This window comes from Anser brachyrhynchus, assembly GCF_964034855.1.
Source record: "Anser brachyrhynchus genome assembly, chromosome: 8".
Lineage (NCBI taxonomy): Eukaryota > Metazoa > Chordata > Aves > Anseriformes > Anatidae > Anser > Anser brachyrhynchus.
Genome location: NC_137702.1, coordinates 4,139,401 through 4,160,315, shown reverse-complemented (window position 1 = coordinate 4,160,315; position 20,915 = coordinate 4,139,401). Strand labels below are relative to the sequence as shown.

Sequence of the window (20,915 nt, the reverse complement as noted above, 5' to 3'; positions counted from 1 at the left end):
CTTGATGATCTTTAAAAACATATATTTCATTTGAGAGACCTCGAAAACAAATGTGGTGACCTAGAAGGCTGTGTAGGGCATGGTGCCCTTCAAGTGAAGAGAGCCGCTCACTGTGCCGCGGCGTGACTCCGTAGACATGCTCTCGCCCCAGCACCATGGTGTTTTCCTGGAGCAGCTGTGCGTGGATAATTGAGGAGGTCTTACGGTGTCCCGACTTGAGATCCCATGTAGATGGCAGGGCTCCGTTAGGGCTCCTGCAGCCTTCTGCTGGAACAGTATGTGAAAATTGTCTGTCCCCGATCCTCATCTGACCTCCTCTTTAACAGAAACCACTAGAGCAGTTAAGGACAGAGCTGAAGGATCACCAAAGCAAACTCTGCCGTGGCCCTGTACAGAAGTAATGCTCTTTCAAGACACTTGTTTTGACTCATTTCCTGCCCTAATGTCACCCCTGCCATCACAGGCTCTGCTTCTTGCACCTCAGAGTGCTGGAAATAGGAGAGGAACAAAGAGTCGACATGGCCTTGCTGATGACAGCAAAGACCGGGCTCTCCTTTCTGGTTCTGCAACTGACTTGCCCGGTGAGCTTGAGTAAATTGCTTCAGAGTGCTGAGGCTGTGTTTTGGCTTCTGAAAATTGTGTGGGATTTTTTCTGAACTATTTCGAGATTGATGGCTGAAGCTCGTTGCTTCACTTTGAAGCGCTGCGAAACATAAGAACAAGAAGCAGAAACAAAAAAGGTGCAAGAATTCCTTGCTACTTGAACTGAGACTTGTTGGGAGCAAGGACCGTCCTTTCTGAACGCTATTGCAAGTGTCTATTGACAAGTGTAAATAGTCAGCAAAGGTATAGGACTGTGGTTTTTCAGTCTAGGTCGTGCCCCTGTGACGGGAACTCAGCATCTTTGATTTCCAGGGGCATTAAAGGTGCACAGCATCTTGGAGTTTGAATGTTAGATTTGTCTCTTTTCTTATTTGGCACTAAACCTTCGCTCCCATTCGTTTAGAACTCCATAAATAAATTAAACAAATTAAAAAAACCCTGACAAACTGGCCTTTTGGTATTTTTAGATCTTTTATGTCACCTCGTTTGTAGAACAATATTTATAGATTTTTTTTTTATATGCTCCCAGCTAACCTGCATTACTGGCTCTTTGCAGAAGCCTCTGCTCTACTATAGTACATAGCAGCACCCTGTAAGTGTCAGCATTCCTCTGCGAAGCTGGCACTTCAGCAAGGACGTGCTAGGTACATGACCCAGCTCAGGAGGTACGTATTGTCCTACATAAAGTGCCAATGCTGAGCCTGTTCCAGATTTATTAATTCCCATTGCCTACATACGGTTTGAACATTATTATAGATGAGGATTCATCTCCCCCTGATTTGTGCCTCCTGGTAGGAGTCTGTAATGCTTCCTGAGGGCAGGAGCAGTGCATAGAAGAAGTCTGAGTCTACAGAATAAAATAAAGAGCAAGGAGAGTCGTAAATTGCTGGAGCTCCCCATATTAATGTGAATCAGCCAGATCCCTTTTAAATTGGCAAGTTATTTCTGCAAAATTTAGAGATCACCAGGTAGATTTAAAAAGGTATACATGGGAGAATTACATACATGGAATGAGACAGGGGAAGCATGTTGGTAGCAGAGACTCGGGAGGATGCAAATGATAGAGATTTGTGGTCCTGAAACGTGTCCCAGACCTGGTCCTTCCAAAGACCAGTCGTGGTTATGCTTTTTGTACTGGTTGATTGCTACCCACCGGGACTGGGCTTGGGCCCCTGCTCTCAGAGAGCACGTAAGGTGCCAGGTCAGAGTCTAAGCATTGCTGACATGCAGCAGCTGCAGCATGGCTTGGATACTGTCAGGATATTCTGCTTTGCTGTCCGACTCAATGTCACATTGACTCTTTGGGCGCTTCTGGCCTAAAAGAGCAAGAGAGTGCTTCTGGAACCGAGGCCTTCCATGGACTCAGCAGGCGTCAGCGGGCACGACACCTAAAAAAGGCTGGAAGAACCATGGCTGATGGTAAGTGGGATTAGGTTCAGTGGGAGGAGGCAGAAAGAAGCAACCTTTCCCAAAACTTGAGAAAGGGTCAGAGCATGTGGAGGAGGCACTCTGGGACAGTCCTACTGCACGTAACTCTATACATCTGTCTGAATGAAGCCATTCCCTGCTTTCAGCTCCTTTCCTGGAGAAAGTGAAACCATATCAACCTTGAGAAAACACCTGGACATCACGCTTAACTTCTTATATACCACTTACACTTTCACCTCTGTCTCATCAGACCCTAAAAATAAATAACTTTTGTCTCCAAAGTCTTGATATGTCTCCAAGCTGTGCTCTTATTGCTTTTGGACCTCCAACTCTTGTGAGTCATACCTGCAAATTGCATGAGTCGGGTTTCAGTGGTGACCATCTCAAACTGGCTGGCCATTTAAGGTGGAAAAATTCACCATAGGTTCATGCACTTTTATTTGGTCTGTGGTCTTTGCGTTGTGACTCTTTTCTGCCAGAAAGGAGAAATGGCATATAGGTGATCGTTTTTGAAAGTATAGCAAAATTTGGTTGCAAGTTTGCATTCAGAGCCATTGTAAGAAAAACTTTGCTTTGCTGGCCTTTGAGGAATTAGTAAGTTAAGATGTCCTTAAAACAGAAAAATGAGTTTCAGGTTCTCTGATTTACCTGGAGGCAGTGGAGTGTGTAGGTAACAAACAACCCCTGGAGTCTGAGGAGGCCTTGGCAAGCTGCACGGCACGGGGCCAGCACGGCGGTGCTGAGCGGTGGCGATGAGTATGGGCAGACGCAGGCTGCGGGGAGCACCGAGGTGCCTCCAGCTGCTGCCAGGGGTTTGCACGGACACCCAGACAAGATGCACTTGCCATGCAGAAGGTAACGCAGCAAGCATTACGCTTCCCGGAGTAGTGCTGGCATCGAGCATCCTCTGTGAGCTCAAATTTAAGGAAAGGAAAGCACTCTGCCAGCTGCAGCTCCTGACAGAGTGAGGATTGTGAGTTCCTGCATTCAAACACAAATTTCCTCAAATTGGCAAGCTGCTACCGGCGCTAATGTGAAGGCTTCTTCCAAACTCCAAGCGAGGGAATTTACACCGTGCTGAAAACAGCGATGAACTCACGCTGCTTCCTTCCTCGCTGCAGCTAGCCTTTGTACCGCGCCGGGCTGTACGTCTGGGCTGCTCCAGAGCAGAGCGGGGACTGCTCCCGCTGCTCGCCTGGGAGATGGGAGCGTAACATAAGACAGCTATTCAAAGGCTACTGCTGTCTCGCCAGTGATTTATGGCACGCGGGAAAGATTCTGATGTGTCATGCTGCAGGGGGAAAGGAGAGCGGCACCGGGGTCATGAACAAAAAGGAATTTGCTTATCCAATTTCCGTCTCCTTCTGAATTTGATTGGAACTCGCAGTTGTCAGGCTGTGTTTAAGTCTAGTCTTTACCAACGCCTCCTTAACTGCGGAAGGTCAAAACCAATTATTGTTTTGCCTCCAGGGACTTTCCTTCTTCAGAGAGGCCTTACAGTGGATGTTCTTTAAACCCTTTTCCTTCCAATTAAGGCAGCAGACTCCTTTTTAGAAGGTTTTTCAGGGGACGAGGGGACAGTAATCGGGAGACTGATAGATTTATCAATAGCCTTGAAAAACAAAGCCTGTATGTCTCAGGGAGCTTGAAATCTAATTCCTTTCAATGACTTTTCTCACTCTGAACTTTAAATCTGTTGTTTCATTACACCGGGAATGGAAAGCCCCTAGTTTTCCCAGGCTACAATTTTCCTCTGGTTTTTAACCCTCAAATACCATGTGGATTTATGCCTCAGCACCTGAAGTTTAAGTTTTTCATGTAGATAAAAACGCTTAGGTTCTGTTTTTGGTAGGAATTTACAGCTGTAACTTCCAGAGGGAGTTGTGAGAGGCTGTACCTGCATCGACAGCTGCGGTCTGACAAGTAATTAATGTCTTCCACATCTTTGGGGTGGAAAGGGAGAACATCTTGAGAGTCTTTCATTCTTTTCCCCTTTTCCCCTTTCATTTCTGTTATGGACATCATTGTTTTCAGTTTTATAGATTGATTTTTCCCCTCTACTCCAATCCATTGATACCTACCAAGGCCTGTTTCAGCAGATGGCTTCTTTTTATTTAGACATGTATCAGGGACTGCTGTGATTATACTTTTAGCCATTGAAGGGGTTAAACGTATTGTTTCCTCTTGAATGTACCATTTGTTGTGGGAGAAGTGAGCAGCAGAGCAGATAGAAAATAATCTCATTTGAAAGAGAAAATCCAACTCTAAGGCCAGGGGAGGGGGGCTGCTGAGGAGCAGTAAATGCAGGAAACAATGCTTTGGCATCGCAGGTGCTGAAATACTTAGCAAAAATACTTTGTAATTGCTATTTATATCAGCATGGACCATGAAACCATAGTACTCTGTGTGAGATGTAACCCCCAAACATAACCAGGTACGTTTGTGTATCGCAGTGTTTAGGTGGCTGACCTAGAATATGCTACACTAGTTGCTACTACAAAAATACTGGATTGTGCATAATATTGAGGGAAGTCTGTTTTTCTGGAGCTGGCAGATTTAAGACCCTTGATTAATTATATTCACAGCTTCACTGAAGCAGCACTATAATTATGTGATTATAGGGCAGCTGTAGTTGTGTGGACTGAGAACGAGGACAGGAATTAGGAAACATGCGTCTTGGTGCTGATCAGCCACAGTCTCTTTGTAAGATCACAGGCAAGTCACTTGAAATGCTCTGGCTACCATTGGATAGACCAATATTAGACGTTGAATTTTGGGGGTTTCAACTCAATTCCTTGATTCGGTTATCCTCAGGGAGAGCATGGAGTCACTGGCTTGGATGCTAAGGTTTCCTCCATGCCTGCATTTAATCAGATAATTCCTGTCTTCTGTGCCTAATGGGGATGATGATAGCCTTGCAGGTCAAGATATTATTTGCAATTGCTTTATAAAGGGTTAATCTACTACAGATGTCTCTCTGACTATACACAAATTTGAATAAGTCCAGGGGGTGCTGATAAATTAATTACAATTTACTGTTCCCATCTGCAGCGTGCTTATACTAAGGGTTAGCCAGGCATTAATCCTTTCTAAAACATTTATAAATAAAGCTAGAATACCACGTGTGACTGGAATAGTTAGGTATGACTCTGCAGGCAGAAGTGCAGAGCTCTGCTTTCCTTTGACACGGTGCTAGCCTTTAGCCCTGAAAATACATCTGGGCAGACATCATAGCAGCAACGCTAAGAAATATTTTATTGGTTCAAAATAATGGTTCCCTTCTTACTCAGGAAAATCACCCAGATCTAATAACTTGCTATTCCTGTCCCGCCGGACTGGGCCAGATAGCGCAACAAAAATTTCCTTTGCTACTGCAGGGAGAGCCTGTCCCCAAAGAGGGCTTTTCTTTTGATAAGGTGTCTCTCCTATCCCGCGCTGCTGAACCAGCCTGAATCAGCACGCCAGCATGTGAGTGCAGGAAGATCCCGGTCTCAGCCGCTGAGTCACATGAATAACTGGAATAGTTCTGCAAAGCAGAATTAATTCCCAGAACCTCTTCAGGCATATACCAGCAGGCACATGCTTTTGCTCCAGCATTACTTTACAGCTCTGTGATGTAGTGGCAAGGACAGTACTGATCCTTGTAATTGAGATAATGCAGTTTACCTGGTGTTAGAGTGTTAAACCTTACAAGTTTATTGTTGACACTCTCCTGCTTCCAAGAAGATTTAAGAATAAGCCACAACATAACAGAGCTATTAGGGTTAAGCTTAAATCAACTGTGCAGTGACTCAGAGCTTGTAGCCCTTTCAAACCAAGTGTTGGGGGGGATAATCCTGTTGTTATTAACTATTGAGTTGCTTGTGCTTTGTGCAGACCGTTTAGTCAGCAAAGATATGTAAGGAAACTCTCTTTTTTTCTGTCCTTTCCTTTCCTTTTTTTTTTTTTTTTTTTGATCTATTACACTTTGGCAAAAAACTCTGAGTTACAGGAACAGTAACTCGACAGCACTGAGATTCTGGTTTAGCAAAGTCCTTAGACTACATGCCTGAAATTTGGGCTGAGATATCCAATTCTCTACAGAACCTTTCAGTCCTAAATTGTGTAAAGCCTGCAAGGATTTTAAAGAAATGAACTTTCAGGGAAGTGAGGGAAGAAGGCTACGTAGCAAATGCAGAGTCCAGGTATTCCTGGTGGACCAGGATGTGGGGTTTGTAATAGGGAAACAGTATGACAGAGAATCGTAGTGCTTAATGAACATTTTGAGATTTTTTCCTCTTAAGCACTAATTTATGTTGTCTAGATAATAGTGATAAGCTGGCCAGGCACATAGGAGAGTGAAGAAGAAAGACTGCTTGCACTTCCACCTGCTGCTCTTGAATATATCACAAATGAATTCAGGACAATCTGCTTTATAGTCCAGCATCACTGATCAGAGGAACTGATTTATTTCTGTCTTCTTTTCTTTGTTCTATAATATTAGTCAAAGTTTGTGCAATTTCTCCAACAAATGCTGTAATTTTTAATATGTTAGTAAACCTTATGTTGTTTTACATTTGACATGGTATTATCAACAACCATTACAAAAGAACATGAACTTTAGAAATTTAAAATAATTTGGAAATTACATTGAAATTATTATTATTGAAGAAGAGATCTAGGGCCAGAGTTTAGATATCTGGATGTCTACGCTTTGTGGTTTGTCCACGGATGAAAATGTGTTACTTGTTTGGGCTCAAAACCAGTACCTTTCCCTGGGATGTATCTGGAACAAACGCGCACTAAAAGCAAACATTATTTCTGACATCTGTTGCTTGTCTGGATGGCAAACTGGCAAGTGTTGAAATCTGTGATAACGGTCAGAAGAAAGTATATAGTCCTGTGGCCATGGAAACCTCATATAGTTTTTTCCTGTTTCTTTTTCTGCATTTTCTAGTGAATGAATTGTTCTGAATCCAGCTGGATGGCAGCCCAAGAGACTGCAGGCCTCAGCTTAGCCACAGCAGAGGGCAAACCTAGTGAAAAGCTTTCTCTTTGCATGTTCTCACCAAAATGCTATTTTCAGTAAGTAACTTTTTTCAGGAAGAGTAGTTCAGTGCCTCAGGAAGAGTGACCATTCATTCCCTGGCCTCTCTGGCTATGGCTAGAAAATAGAACAACCCAAACACAAAGTAGCAGATCATGACTCATATCCATATGATTCAACTCTTTTCCCCCATTCCTGCCTCCAAAGCAGGTGGCCTCCTCCAGACAGACTGCAGAGAACGGTCCCCCACGTGTGTCTGGGCATCGTCTGGCAGGGCACTCAACGGGACAGGCCAGTGCTGTGCCAGCCTTGTGTCCTGACTGTTAAACACTTGGGAGGTCACGGATCAAACCTGTGCCCTGGGCCTCTTCAGTTTACTCTGCAGATGAAAGCTGTAAGCAGGGAAGGCAGCTAGTGCCAGCGGTGGTTTTGGCTGGGGGACAGGGACAGGAGAACAAGGCGGACACTGGCAGGTCACCGTGACTTTTCACTAAGCGCTTCAACACACATCTGCTCCAAGTTCGCAGAGGAACGCCCCCCAAACCAGGGGACCCCAAGGTAGCTCAAGGGTGGTCAGGATTTTCAGGGACCATGGAGGTCCTCTGGACATTTTTACAGGGTACCTGCAGCAGTACGATCTTAATCCATTCTTGTTACACTGAGATGCTGCTGTCACTAACTTTTGGTACACCGTTGTGGAGCTAGGGTGGGTTAAGCATAACTTGTACTGTCTAGATGTTGGGCAAGTGTTTGTGGTGTTCCCCAGGTATTACAGTATGGTGTCTTATATACTTTATCAGCACAATATGTAGGGCAGACATACTTTCTTTTCCGGTTGTTTTCAGTGGGTTCAGTTTTAGGCCCCCAATATGTTCGTTGTGACAGCAGCGGCGATGCTGCTGAACGTGCTCAGCTCTTCCTACAATCACTGCTTTCAAAAACTGTTTGTTATTCTGTAGGGCTGGCCCGGTATTATTTTCTGAGAACACAGTCAGCACCTTCACCCAAATGAAACCAGTGTGTGGTTTCATCGTTGTCCTCAGAAAGAACTAGATGAGTCCTATAGCTATACAGCTACTCCGTGTGATATTAATGCATGAATTTTGTAGCTCCATCAACGAACGTAAAACATGTAGTGTGGTTCTGTTCAGCTTTGCCTCTTATCTGTTTTCTCATCAAACAAGCAGGAGTTTGATGGCAAAATCTTGAATTTAGGGCTACATGATTCAGACAATAGATCTGACGGAGCAGTAAAGCTCAGTTTGTGTTCCAAAATGTAGCAGCACAGGTATTTATTATAGGAAAGCCCCCAGAGCACAGTAGTTAGAGGAATGATCTTTCTGTAAAATTTTACAACAGGTTTATAGGATTCTACAGAGAAGATTGTTAAGATGTAATCTTTATTATATTTCAATCCAAACCTCTAAATATTTGTGATTTCCAAATATCTGTAAAAAGTCTGCCTCTAAATGGGCTTATCCACGGTCACGTGCTAAGTGCGTCACGCCGGAATTGATACCATCATTGGATTATCCTACTCGTTAGCACTTTGAATCTTCCTAATGCCCTTTGAAGTCTTCAGAGGAAGAGCTTCATGGGAATATTTGGAGAGCCTGATTCAGTTCTTAATTGGGCTGACTCATGCTGAGTCACCAGGAGTTCCATTAGCTGCGTCCTTAAATGCAACACTCAGGTTTTCGGAGGGCTGTGTGGCAATCAGACACCCCCAGCTGCTGCTGGAGTCCCATAGGGTCAGGAGATCTGCTTCCATTATGCCCTCTGGAAAGTGCTGATTTCAAGTCTACCAACCAACACGGCTCTGGCTGCAAAGCCGGCCGGTTCTGAGCTCTTCTGACGCCTGGTTGACCAACTGCTTGCCAGGCAGCTTTTGAAAATTATCTCCTACTCTGGCTTCAGCATCATTGGCATCTCTTACGCACAGAGAGTTCACCACACCCACACTTTTCCATCCTGCAGGAAGTACTTGGCCAACAGAAGCACAGTTAAAAACACAAGAAGCATTTTCCTTTAAATTTGTAGGAAAGGATTTTTGCTCCATAAGTCAGCTCCTTAATAAAACAGCAAAAGGCGGTGAGTAAGGCACCTGATGACTAAAATAATTTAGGTTGTGGGAAGCAGCAGAGTTTGATATTGAATACAAATCTGAGTGGGATTCATTTCACCTAACTTAAGCCATCTGAAGCTAAGCCTTCAGACTAAGGAAGCCACCCAACTCTTGATCTGTTGTCAGTGGGGACTCTGAGATGGTGACTCATCCCGTCTGTGTTAGTTCTGCTGGGGTGAGGTGGATTGCCCTTTGAAGTTGCTTCCTCATACCACTTCCTAATACTCTACAAAATACGATGATTGCTGATTGATGTTAGACAGCTAAAGTTAGGTAAGATAAAGACTCGCACTAACACATTGCTGTGTGCAGAGACCATATTTAATAAAAGAGAACACTGCTTGTAAGGCCCAGACCTGACTTGTATGAAAACAATGATGGAAATGGCCAAAACTGCACATAATCAACCAGGTTGTGGGAATGCTCCTGGAAATGGTCATACTGGCATGGACAGACACACAGATGTGGGATAGAGCAACTGTCCTGTGGATGCTAGCAATTTTTCATTTAACCTTGTTCCAGACGTGCCCATGCACTCACAGTGTCTTGGTAACTTTCTTTTCCTTTATAGATGTCGCTTGTAGCAGCTTTTAGCTCACTGCCACTCTTTTGGGGTGGGAAAAAGGGAGGCATCTAACCTCACTAAAAAAAACATGAAACAACAGAATTGATCTGTGACAGCTCTCTGAACAGTAGAAGGTTTGACTTAAGAGTAACTGTGGGCAATTAAATATTGAATGTAATAAGAAGAATATTTCCTTTATGTTTCTTATGACATTTCTTTGGTTAATTATATCATGCATCTATTCAACTTATAAAATGTGATGCTAAAAATGTTCTGCTTTTAAAGTTAATAAAAACATGCCAGAAAACTAGATGTGTTATGAATAATACTAGAAACGTTACGAATAGTGACGACTGTGGAGCCAATGGGTCTACTCCCACAAGTAAAAATTAGCAGGCATGAATAAGAATTGCAGGATGACAACTGTAGTACTTTAAATCTTTGAAACACTTCACCCACTTTCACCCTGGAGACACCTTGCAACGAAAGCAGCGGAGATGCAGGACCTGATCCTGTACTGTTACGTCAAAAGGACCTTTGCCAATGACTTCAGTAGGTCTAGGATCAAGCTGTGTAATTTGCCCAGGGTTGAACTGGATGTCAGTGGCAGGATGAGCTCAGGCTTCTGGACTCCAACCGTATGTATTGTCCATGAGAGCATACGAACGCTTCTGTGCTGTGTCTTTTAGCATGGTTGTGACTGTGTAAATCACTCTTGCTTTCAGTTTCATATCATTCCAATGGTAATATGGCTAGAAGTTTAAGAAGCAGATTTTATATATATATATATATATGCATATTTAAGAGTTGGACATGAGGCAACCTTTTCCTAAACTTCTTGTGGACCATAAACACAAAGGCTGTTTTAAGGTTCATTTCTGGTGGCCACACTCATCCCTTGTCTGATCCTAGGAGAAAGGGTAATGAAGATGAAACAGTCAGGGTAATAAGGGTTGAGGCAGACCAAAATGGAAGGGCTTAGGGGACAGTGTAGAAGTTCTCTTTTTTTTTTTTTTTCCCAGAAGACTGATAAATGTATAATTCTGGAGTAAAGCCCAGATTTGAAAAGAGAAGGGATTGTCACAGGTAGTCAGCGAGGGGAAGGGTTGGATCTGCCCCGAGGTCTCAGCCTGCATTTTGGGCTCTTCTTCCTACGGTATCGTTCGGTGATGTTTTGTGTCCTGATGCTTGCAAATTGTTATTTGGGAAGAAAATCAGATGGGACAACTGACAGTTTGCTGGATATTTCACCTAGGGACAGCATTTGCTATGTAAGCTGGTGACTTGATGTCGACAGTGTGCTTGCTTTTTGCCCACGCCTGTACATGCGTAAGTCTCATTGATGTTGCTGACGCTTGTTTGTGAAAAGGTTAAGTAAAGCCCCAAGTTGCACTATCAACATTTCAGTCTGAACTAATAGTTGTATTTATGAGGGCTGATCAAATCTGATTGAAGTCTTTCCACAGACATTACAGGGCTTTGGGATGGGCCCTAACAAAGTCCAGATTTTTTAATTTATTACCATATTGCAAAAATGTTCTACATTATTTGCTTGTTGTTGCATAATACTTGATTTTGGAAACTTATTTTTCTTATATTAGAATGAGAAATCTGGAAAAACGTTGTTTTATGAACAGGACTGTAAAAAACATGCATGATATATTGTAACTTATTGAATGAGAAATTAATCCACCAACAAAACAAAATATTAGACAATCACAGAAAAAAAAGATATGTCAGGAAACAAAACAAGCTTTTGATGGGTTGTATCATTTTTTTAGGCAACAGTACTTTGATGCTATTTTGTTCTTTGCCAAATTTTCTTTTGCTTTAGTTAGTATGCACAGTTTTCTCTAAAAACAACGCACAACATGCAGTGACACCAGAGTGGTTAGATATTTCAACATCTTATCTTTGTTTATGAAGACTGTCCTCAAAAAAGGTAAGTTCTGCTAGGATCATTTTAGCCAAGTTTTCTAAAGAAACGAAACTCATGACCAGTATGTGCGTCGGCATTCCCTTTCTAGTAACGTTTAAAGTTGTTGGCTGAATTAACCAAATTTGACTAGGAAGTTGAGGTCAAAACCATAACATAATAAAACTTGTTATAGATTTTGTGAAAATATAATATTATATATATATATATAATCTGGCCAATTAAAGAAAGAGGGATCCTTTTAATGTCCCTTATGAGAGAAACACAAACATAACCCTTGTGTCAGAGAGTCCACATAGAAAAGGCAGAGTGGGAAGTGGATTTATTTTGTCCCAGTGCTCAGGGAACTACTTAGAGAGCAATGAGTTCGTCCCTCTCTAAATAGAAATGCAGCATGTTGGCTAGTTGGATGACTTCTGCTTCATGAAGGAAAGGAGCTCTTCAGAGAATAAGGTGCCACCCTGTGTGCATAAAGACTTTGCACATGGATAAAAAGTAGAGGTTTAAAACTGTAGGAGAAAGATCCAAACAAGAAGGTGCAAAGATACACTGGGGGTGGCAGGGGAAGGGATGGGTGAAGGATGTTGTGACATGGTGACTGGATGTGTTGGCTGAGCAGGACTTCCCTGTGTCTGGCTGAGCGTTAGGATGCAGAGCTTCAGGTTTGCTTCAAAACATATGGACAAGCAAAAGGATTAAGTAAAAGAGGGAGTGAGGAAGCTGATCTTAACAGCTGCATTTTTCTGAGTATGCTGCACCCTTTTAGAGTCACTGCACAACGGCGATGTGGTGTAAGGTCTCTCATTTTGCTGGCAGAAGCTCGTACAGAGTGGGATGAGGGGTCCTTGCAGTTCAGAATAGCTGTATCTGTCTGGCTGGACAAGAACCCTGGATATTTTTTCCTTGAAGTAACACAGACCCTTTCTCTCCCTCTTACACATTATCTACTCTCCCTACTGAAAGCAAGGGGAGTTTCCATTATATATCTTCAGCTTTTGCCAGTCTTTCACATCTTGCTCTATTTCAGATACCAGAGAAGTTCTCTTTAGGGCTTAATTCTAAGCAAATGTGGAGGTTTATCAGAACTGCGTTTTAGTGCCAAATTGATGTGCTTGCTCTGTCCTTCTCAGAGCTAGTGAGAAGAGTACAGTAGGACGTGAAGACACAACATTTCAGCAAGTCCGTGATAATTGCCTGGATGCTCGCTTTTACCCTTGGATAAAGGAAGTTAGCTTCCTTCTCTTTTCCCGAAGGCATCTTATTTTGCATTTACTGAAAACAAAAGCAAAGCAATAAGGCCCCATTACAACGTTCCTTCTACTCTTAGAAGTTCAGTTCTGCCCTCACGCTGCAGGTTACTGTCTCCTCTTGGGGCCTGTGCAACTGCTTGTGGAGCCGTGCTGTAAATTAGATTAGAGAAGTAATCCGACCTAATGAAAACAGATACCCTCTCTCTGATTTTTATCTGGATTTTCTAGACCTGTGCTGTTTCAGTTTCCCACGTAGTTCCACAAGCAGTTGTCTGGCATATCGGTGGCAGAGGCAGAGGATGGGCCAAGCCTCGCGGCTGCAGCAGGTATCACTCAGCTCTGGAAGCTCCTGCTTGCTACGGAGCACCTGAAATGCTTCAGGTTCACAGTGTCTTACCTTTCTTTAACTTGTTTCTGTGTTCGCAGCTAAGGCCCACTAGTAGCTATTACCTGTATCTTCCTTAGCAAACCACCATAAGTGCATTTCATGGCATAACTTCAAACCTCTCTAAGGCTTTTTTGACTTACTGACATTAAGAACTGATCCACTGCCATAGATGACAGAGCTCTACCGATAGTGAGATTGGCCACAAAATTGAAAAGTCATTGTAAATGCTTTAATACCGATGGATTTAGGGATTTCCTCAAGCACTCTACAATTATGTTCCCAGCTTTTTCTCTGCTTCACTGCCGATTGTCTGCTGTTCTCCCTAATCCTCCATGTGCTTTCTGGAGAGCTATCTTCGCTTCCTGCTGACAGATAAAAATTTATTGTTGCTAGCTTTAATGTGCTTCATGTATTGAGATCTCATTCCTTTCATGTTAACGTAGGAACGTTTTGGTGTTTTCTTTTAGCCTTGCATTGTTTAAAGATAATCCATCCAATCTATTAGTCTGTTCCTATTAGCAACCTAGCATCTGAGGTTTTACTTTCACCTTGCTATTTCATTAGTTAAGGCTTGCTCACCACTTTGAATACTTAAAAGTATTAAATACTTTCAAAACATGATTATTTTTTATTTCCTAAATGATTATCATTAGGATTTTTTAAATCTTCTCTTTCCATCTAATGATGGAGTAATATCCCATGTCACTTCCCTCCAGAAGCTAAAGATGGTAGACCAAAACCATCTGTGGAGTAATTTCTTTAACATCATTAGTCTTCTGACAGGGAGAGATTTAGCTCTGTGCCACTTATCATAGTCTTGCTTCAGCCTTCCCCACTTCTACCATCCTCTTTCTGCTGTGGATCCTTTTCAAGTGGTTGTTTGTGGATCCCAGTAAGACGTGCACTGCACTGGCGATGCATTTGTCTGTAGCAGAGCACACCGTCCGAGCCAGGAGTATTCCTGATGCACTTACTCTGATTTATGTGTTGGAAGATTAAAATTCAGTGTACCTTGGTTGATTATAATTACAGAATTCTCTCTCTTATCCATTAACAGTAAATGTGGAAACTTGCACAGCTGTCCTGTGCAAGACCGTCAGGGGAAGGAGGGCTGGCAGTTTTCTAGATATCGCTGAGGCTGTGTGAATATTCACACTGAAAAATTAAATACCCACTCCCTCCCCCCAGTTTAATCTTCTTTTTAAAGGCAATTTACCTGCAAAAGAGATGTAGATTTACTATCCGGAAGTAGTCAGCAAGTGATTCTGACAGTGTATTTAGTCTTGTGAATTACTTGTAGATTATTCTCCAGGACTACACTTATAAACGCTAGTTCTTATCATTACCGCTTGTTACTCGCCACTTAAGTCACCAAGTATTGTTTCCTTATCCGTAACTGGATAACTCCCAAACCCACAAAGACTCATCACATTTATAAGACATTTTTTCTGAGGCCAATTTATGCAAAAAGTGTTGTATGAATAGTTACAACAATGCTCTCTTTGAACATGCTCCTTTCTATAACTCTTGGCTGTGAACAAGTGAAAGAGAAGAATGTGTTTGAAGCAAATACAGTTTTTATGCATGAGTACCTTTTGGTAATACTTGACTGAGTCGTACCATTATTGCAAGAGGTCTCTGTGAGAGAAATGCGTGAGTTTCTAGTCTGTGCTAATTTTGAGACGTGGACAATTTATTGTAGTAATAGAAATGGGGAGTTCTTTGGATTCAATTTTCAGTAAGACCATTTCTGATATAATTTCCAATCTTTTCCTACTCAGCTTTGATAATAAATATCTCTTGAGGACAGCAAACATGAATCTATTGAGAATCTTGGACAAGGGGTTTAAATGATTTCATTTGAAGTGCTGTTCATTCAATTCTTGCAATCTGTCTGTCTCTTTCTTCACTTCCTTGTGTTTTTACTCCAAGAAATCTTCCTTCCAATTAAGTGAATGAAGCTTAGAATTGAGTAAAGCTGTCAGAGGAAGCAAAATGAATATGACTGATTTTTATAATATAAATTGAAAGCAATTACCAGTTTTCTACCTTCTTGCTTGCTTGGAAAATTTACACTTAACCCAGCAATACACCTTAATTAAAGGCCTATCTATCTATCTATATAACCTTTTCTTTCTAGAAAAAGTCCTTCTCTGAGCTCTATTAAATTTACTATGGCTTCATCTCCTTATTAATAACCTTTATTAATGACCTTTTTGTATATTTTCAATTAAGTTTCTCGTCACATTATAGCACTGAGGTAAGAGCTCTCTCTGACCTTTAATAGGATATGGATAATAGAACATCTCTGGCTCATGTTCTCCTTTGGTAGCATAACCTCCCACTTTTACTGAAATCATCCATGGAATTTGCAGACTGCTAAATGCGTGTGTTGCATTAAAAAATACTACGCCAGACTGCAGTAAAACTAGATGGACATCCATTCACAGCCTCTGAGTTAGATAGTGCTTAAACAACCTCACTTTTTCTTGGTTTTATGGCAAACACTAGTGGGAGACTGTGAATGACTCTTAACGTAAGATAAAAATATTTTATTCTGACTGATATTTTCCATATGGCAGGTCATGCTTCTCCCTACATGAACCGTATGCAGTATACCATGGGGCAGAGAGTATAGTTACTTTCAGATGATTAGGACCACATCATATTGGAATTCAGATACTAATGTTCTGGCATTTGGACACCCAGTAGAATTGGTAATTAATGATATAGAATGATAAGGGATGTTTATGCTCCCTTCAAGTCCAAATTATTTCTGGGTGGGAAGGGTATATTTGATGGCCAGCCAGAGTTTTGTCAATATGAATATCAGAACCAGCTGCTTTTCTTGCTGTTCTGCCATGACTGAATTAATCTGTACTTCTTTATGTCTTTGTCTTTTCTCTTGTAACCCGTACCTCATGATGCTCTTAAGAATTTTACTGCCAGAGGCATCTGTCATGTATTTTCTTCTTGATAGGTGATTATTATATTACTTCACTGAGTATGAAAACCTCCGTTCCTCTTCAGTTCCATATTATTTTTGTTCTTGAATCATACTTAATTTGGTACGACAAATCATACAACCAGCTTCAGGTGAAAGTTGCCAAAGCACAAAGGGGACGTATTAAGTTAAATTTGCCAAGGTGACATACCTCTGCACTGATTCGTGTCGATATTTCTGTCTCCACGGATGTCTGAGTGTTTAGGAAACCTCATCTGGCATGTCCACAGAAGAGGGGGTCTAAAGATCAAAGCAGTAAATTTGTCCCAGATGAGGCAGGGTTTGATATTTCAGATGGAGAACTTGATCTAGGGCAGACCCTCGCTGGATGCCAAGGGAGCGGCTCCGGGCAGGGGTGCCACTCCTGCGCCAGGGTGACTCACGGTTATTCCTGCGTGGCTTTGTCCTATTGACTTGGACGCACGGCTCAGTGCATTTCTGGTTGAACCTGCTGGTAAATGTGCCATGTCAAAGAGTCGTGGGGCAATGTCTTCTTGAGGCGGGTGCCTGGCTCCCAGCACGGCTTTGGCAGTAGCTGAGATCCGCAGATAAAGCTCGCAGCGGTTGCGTTATTTCCGAGGTGGTGTTGCCTGGGTTGAGGTGCCGGCCGACGCGTCGTGCCCTGGAGCAGCAGAATCTAACAGTCGCCGTCTGTGCTGTTTCGCTCTTAGTCAGCAGGACTCATGCTTCATCACCGTTCAAACCGAAAATGTATTCTTCATCATCATCCTTTGTACACCTGTCATGGTACCTGCCCTCAGCTCGACCGGTATTTCCAGCCCTGTCCACCCAAGTATCTGCTTCTCCCACAATTTCCATGCTTCCTTTTGCGTCACAGCCCACGTTCCTGGTATGAACTCCCTGACTTTTTCCAGCAGGCTTTGAGTCTTTGCATACTAAGCCTTTCTTAAATAAGCATTTCAGCTTATGTTTCTCTGCGGAACTGAATTCACTACTATATGTGTTAGGTTTTGTTCCTGTTCTCCTACTCACTTTCTACCTCTCTATCTGTCCTGAGATGGTAGGTTGAGAAGCAACCTCATGTTTAACATACCAAAAGCATGCAAACACATGCTAAATAATTAGGCAAATATTTTTCTATTGCTTTCATTGTGATTTTTATTATCATTGTTTTGGTCTGAGGCTGGAAGCAGAGTGAGCCAAAGTACCTGTCTGCGACCAGAGCTGGGACTAAACCCTGAATTTCCTGACGGCCCTTCAGGCTAGAGCGTATGACTGTTCTCTGTATGTTCGCCCTTGGAAAATTTTCATTTACAGAAACAGGTCTGGAATTTGCATAATTTTGTGGCGGCAATTTCTGCTATGCTCAAAGGACTGGTTTTTATATGCAGGCCATTCCAGCTACACTTCTGCTAAACTGTAGTAGAGGAGATTACTGTGAACACTGAATGCTCCTCTAATGCTATTTTTCCTACCGTGAGTTTGCTGTGGTTGCTACCAGGCTGTTCTGTTACTGGGAAAAGGACAGAGTGGCTTCAGAGAAAGCACTTCTTTTAAGATGTGATGCACATTGGAAAGAGTCTCCAGGGCTGCGTGTCTGGGAATTGCATTCAGGCTTGTATTTGGGGGCTATTAATGATGTGCAGTCCTAATTGCAGAGGAGGGAAGGGACTGTGAAGCAGCAAATCTCTTTCTGTTGATGAGGCACAGGCGAAATCAGGAGGACAAAGCCGAGGAGGGAACTGCTGTAGGAGGCAGTGGTGCTCTGGGACTCTGGCCCCCAACTACAGCAGAGCAGCAGACCCATCCCCCGGGGCCACCAGCCCTCCCTGTCGGTGCCGGTGGGCACAGCACTGAGCAGTAGGGCCGCGTGCTCCAGGGGGATGGATGGAGAGCGCACCATTATGGCACCGAGTCCTCCTGCCGTGCGCTAGCTGGAGTCTGACAGCCTGCTTTATTTGTCATCACTTTTGTTCCCTCTTCAGGTGAATCCACCTCCCCTCTTCTGGCCACTTCTGCACCGGGGCTGAACATGCAATGCCGAAAGGAGAGGGCAGAATGCTCTGGCAGACAGGCACGCAGGATTTCCTCCCTGCTGCCCTTCGTTAGGCTCTGCCAACTCCCAAAGGCATCCCCTAGCGATCGATTTGTTTTCCTGGACAAAATTTTAGAAAGAACTGGGAGGACGGAAGCCTTTCCTGACACTTGTATTTCTGGAATGAGCTAATTTCTGGATCTCGTTTCTAGAACTGTTCTGCTTGGTAAGAGATGAACATGGGATTTAAGGGAAGGAGCTGAGCTCTGACCCTGTGCCCAGTATTGTCAGATGCTCTGCAATGGCTTCTGCTGTTCATCTCCCTCACCCTGCACAGGAGACATTGGAAGGGGCTGAAGACGTGGTGGGAAGAGCCCCAACAGGTTGTGTGAAGCAGCGCATCCTCCAGCTGCTCAAAGGGACACCAAGGAACGCCATGGTGCTGGAATGCCACGGACATAAGGAAAGGCTTTCTGCGAAGAAGTTGAGTGGGAGCAGATACATCAGACAGTCTGGAAGATGGGATATGAAGAAATTTTGCAAGAAGAGGGCTTGAACTGATTGGGAGGCCTGCAAGGAGGAGGAATTTGCTGGAAATTCATTTTCAGGAGGAGACTTAGGAACAGCATTTAGTTCTTTCCTGATTTAATCCAAAATCATTCAGTGTCTTCCATTTTTCAGAAAGCCCTAGTTCTTGTGTCATCTGATTATGTGAGGCTTTCAGCCTTCAATTAAAAATAATTCTCCCGGTTCTTCAGGTCATAGAGAAAAGCTTTGCCACAGATAATCTAGTTTGAAAGCTGAACACCTAGAGTCTAAACTGCATCCCTTTGGGGTAATGTGTGGGTTTCCTAGTGGCATTCACTGCATTACGTTTTTAGAAGTCACCAAGACCCAGTCAGAGCTACAACCCATATTTGGGTTTTTAGGCCATGTAATTTACCTAAAATGTGGTAGATCTGTGGGAGGAAGATGGAACAGCCCAGAAATGGCATCATTTTGACACATGGAAGACAGTGATTCAAATATTTCACAGGTACATGGACTACTGCAAAGATGCAGCTCATAGAAAAAACTTGACAACGTTTAAAGGAGAAGTTTGGTAGTGTCAGTCCCCTTTCCAGCATGCCAACTGGTCATTTGGTTTTGCTGTATAAACAGAGGACTCAAGGAACGGGTGAACACTTGGTTTTCTTGAGGAAATACATCTGTCTTCTATGGAAGAAGAGTTGTGCATGAAGCTTTACTTGACACTCCTTGATCTGGACTTACTCTGTGTATCAGGAGAGGACCTCAGTCTCTGAGGATGCTAACCCGGCACTTCTTGCTGACCTTAAATTGACCTGCCTAATTTAAACCAATCTGATCTACAAGTGACACAATTTGTGCTGTGAAAGAGCAATATGTGCCAAAACTTTTAATAATACGCTTTTTTTTTTCTGTCTGTTTAATCTAGTATCTGATGTGAATGGAGAGAAAAATGATGTACAACATATTCCCTGCAACAAAGTCTTTGAAGAGAAAATGTAAATGCATGAGTATGACACAAACTCCCCTTCTGTTAACACACACTCACAGAAACTTGCTCAAGTTGCCAAAAGCATAGTTAGCCAACCTACAGTGTGTATATATGTAATGTACTGAAGGGAGGGGACAGGTCTAATTTATGCACTTGGCCCTTGGACCATGGTTTATCTCAATACTTCTCAATGTGCAAATTCCGTAAATCTTACTGGGAGAAGGAATGTCAGCTCATGCCAGGCTCTGGACATGCTGAAAATGTCACTCACACAGATGATGACTTGTGTTTAATTTGCTGTTGTGGATGGGCCTGAACTAAACTCTCTTTTTCCAAACATCTCTAAATTTGGGAGGTTTTGGCACCCCCCGTCCAGTTATGAGTCAATAGTTCTCCATGTTCCAAAGAATCCGTATTAGGCTGCAAAGGTGGGAGTTGTTATGTAAATGTGATAATATAAAGGAATACTTGTATTAATACTTTTGTTAAGCCTTCGAGCTAGAGGGTTGCCAAGGCTTAAGTGGACTTGGGATGAGCTGGACACATCCAATTAATCTAAGTAATGTGACTTTTTTTGAACAAATGTGACTCCTGGGTGCACATTACAGCTGTTCAACGCTCCACCTCTGCTGCGCCTGGTCCTCAGAGGTTAGAAATCTGTATTTCAACATTGAAACCAGGCCTTACTTCTGATTTTGTTTGGTATTAAATAAATGGTTTCTGATTTTCAGTGCTTCTGTCAGAGAAGTGAGTAATACGGTGTGTTGTTGATGGATATACAAGCCCTAGGAAGAAAACCATAAGATGAAGTTAAAGAATTTTGTATCTGTATTCAAATTCAGTGCATTGGACTTCCCATCTCTCTCCTGATGTCATTGCTCTGTTTGTAGTTTCTATATCATGTTAAAGTATTTTAAGATTTCTCTCAGTGTATGTAGCAGCTGAATTTCTTCTATTGATGCCATAATCAACATCTAACGTGTTCTGCTTCTCTCTCTTGTTTGGAGGGAAGCTGCGCAGTTTTGGGCCTCGGGAGCTGGCTCAGATAGGTGAAAGACTAATCCCTTGAGCTGTG

The 20,915-nt window shown here is 42.8% G+C and overlaps 1 protein-coding gene across 10 annotated transcripts in view; it reads left to right on the top strand.

The window, feature by feature from the left end:
• Positions 1-20,915, top strand: part of FGGY (FGGY carbohydrate kinase domain containing) — a 305,771-nt gene that overhangs the window by 132,934 nt on the left and 151,922 nt on the right. The gene's annotated exons all lie outside the window — the stretch shown is intronic.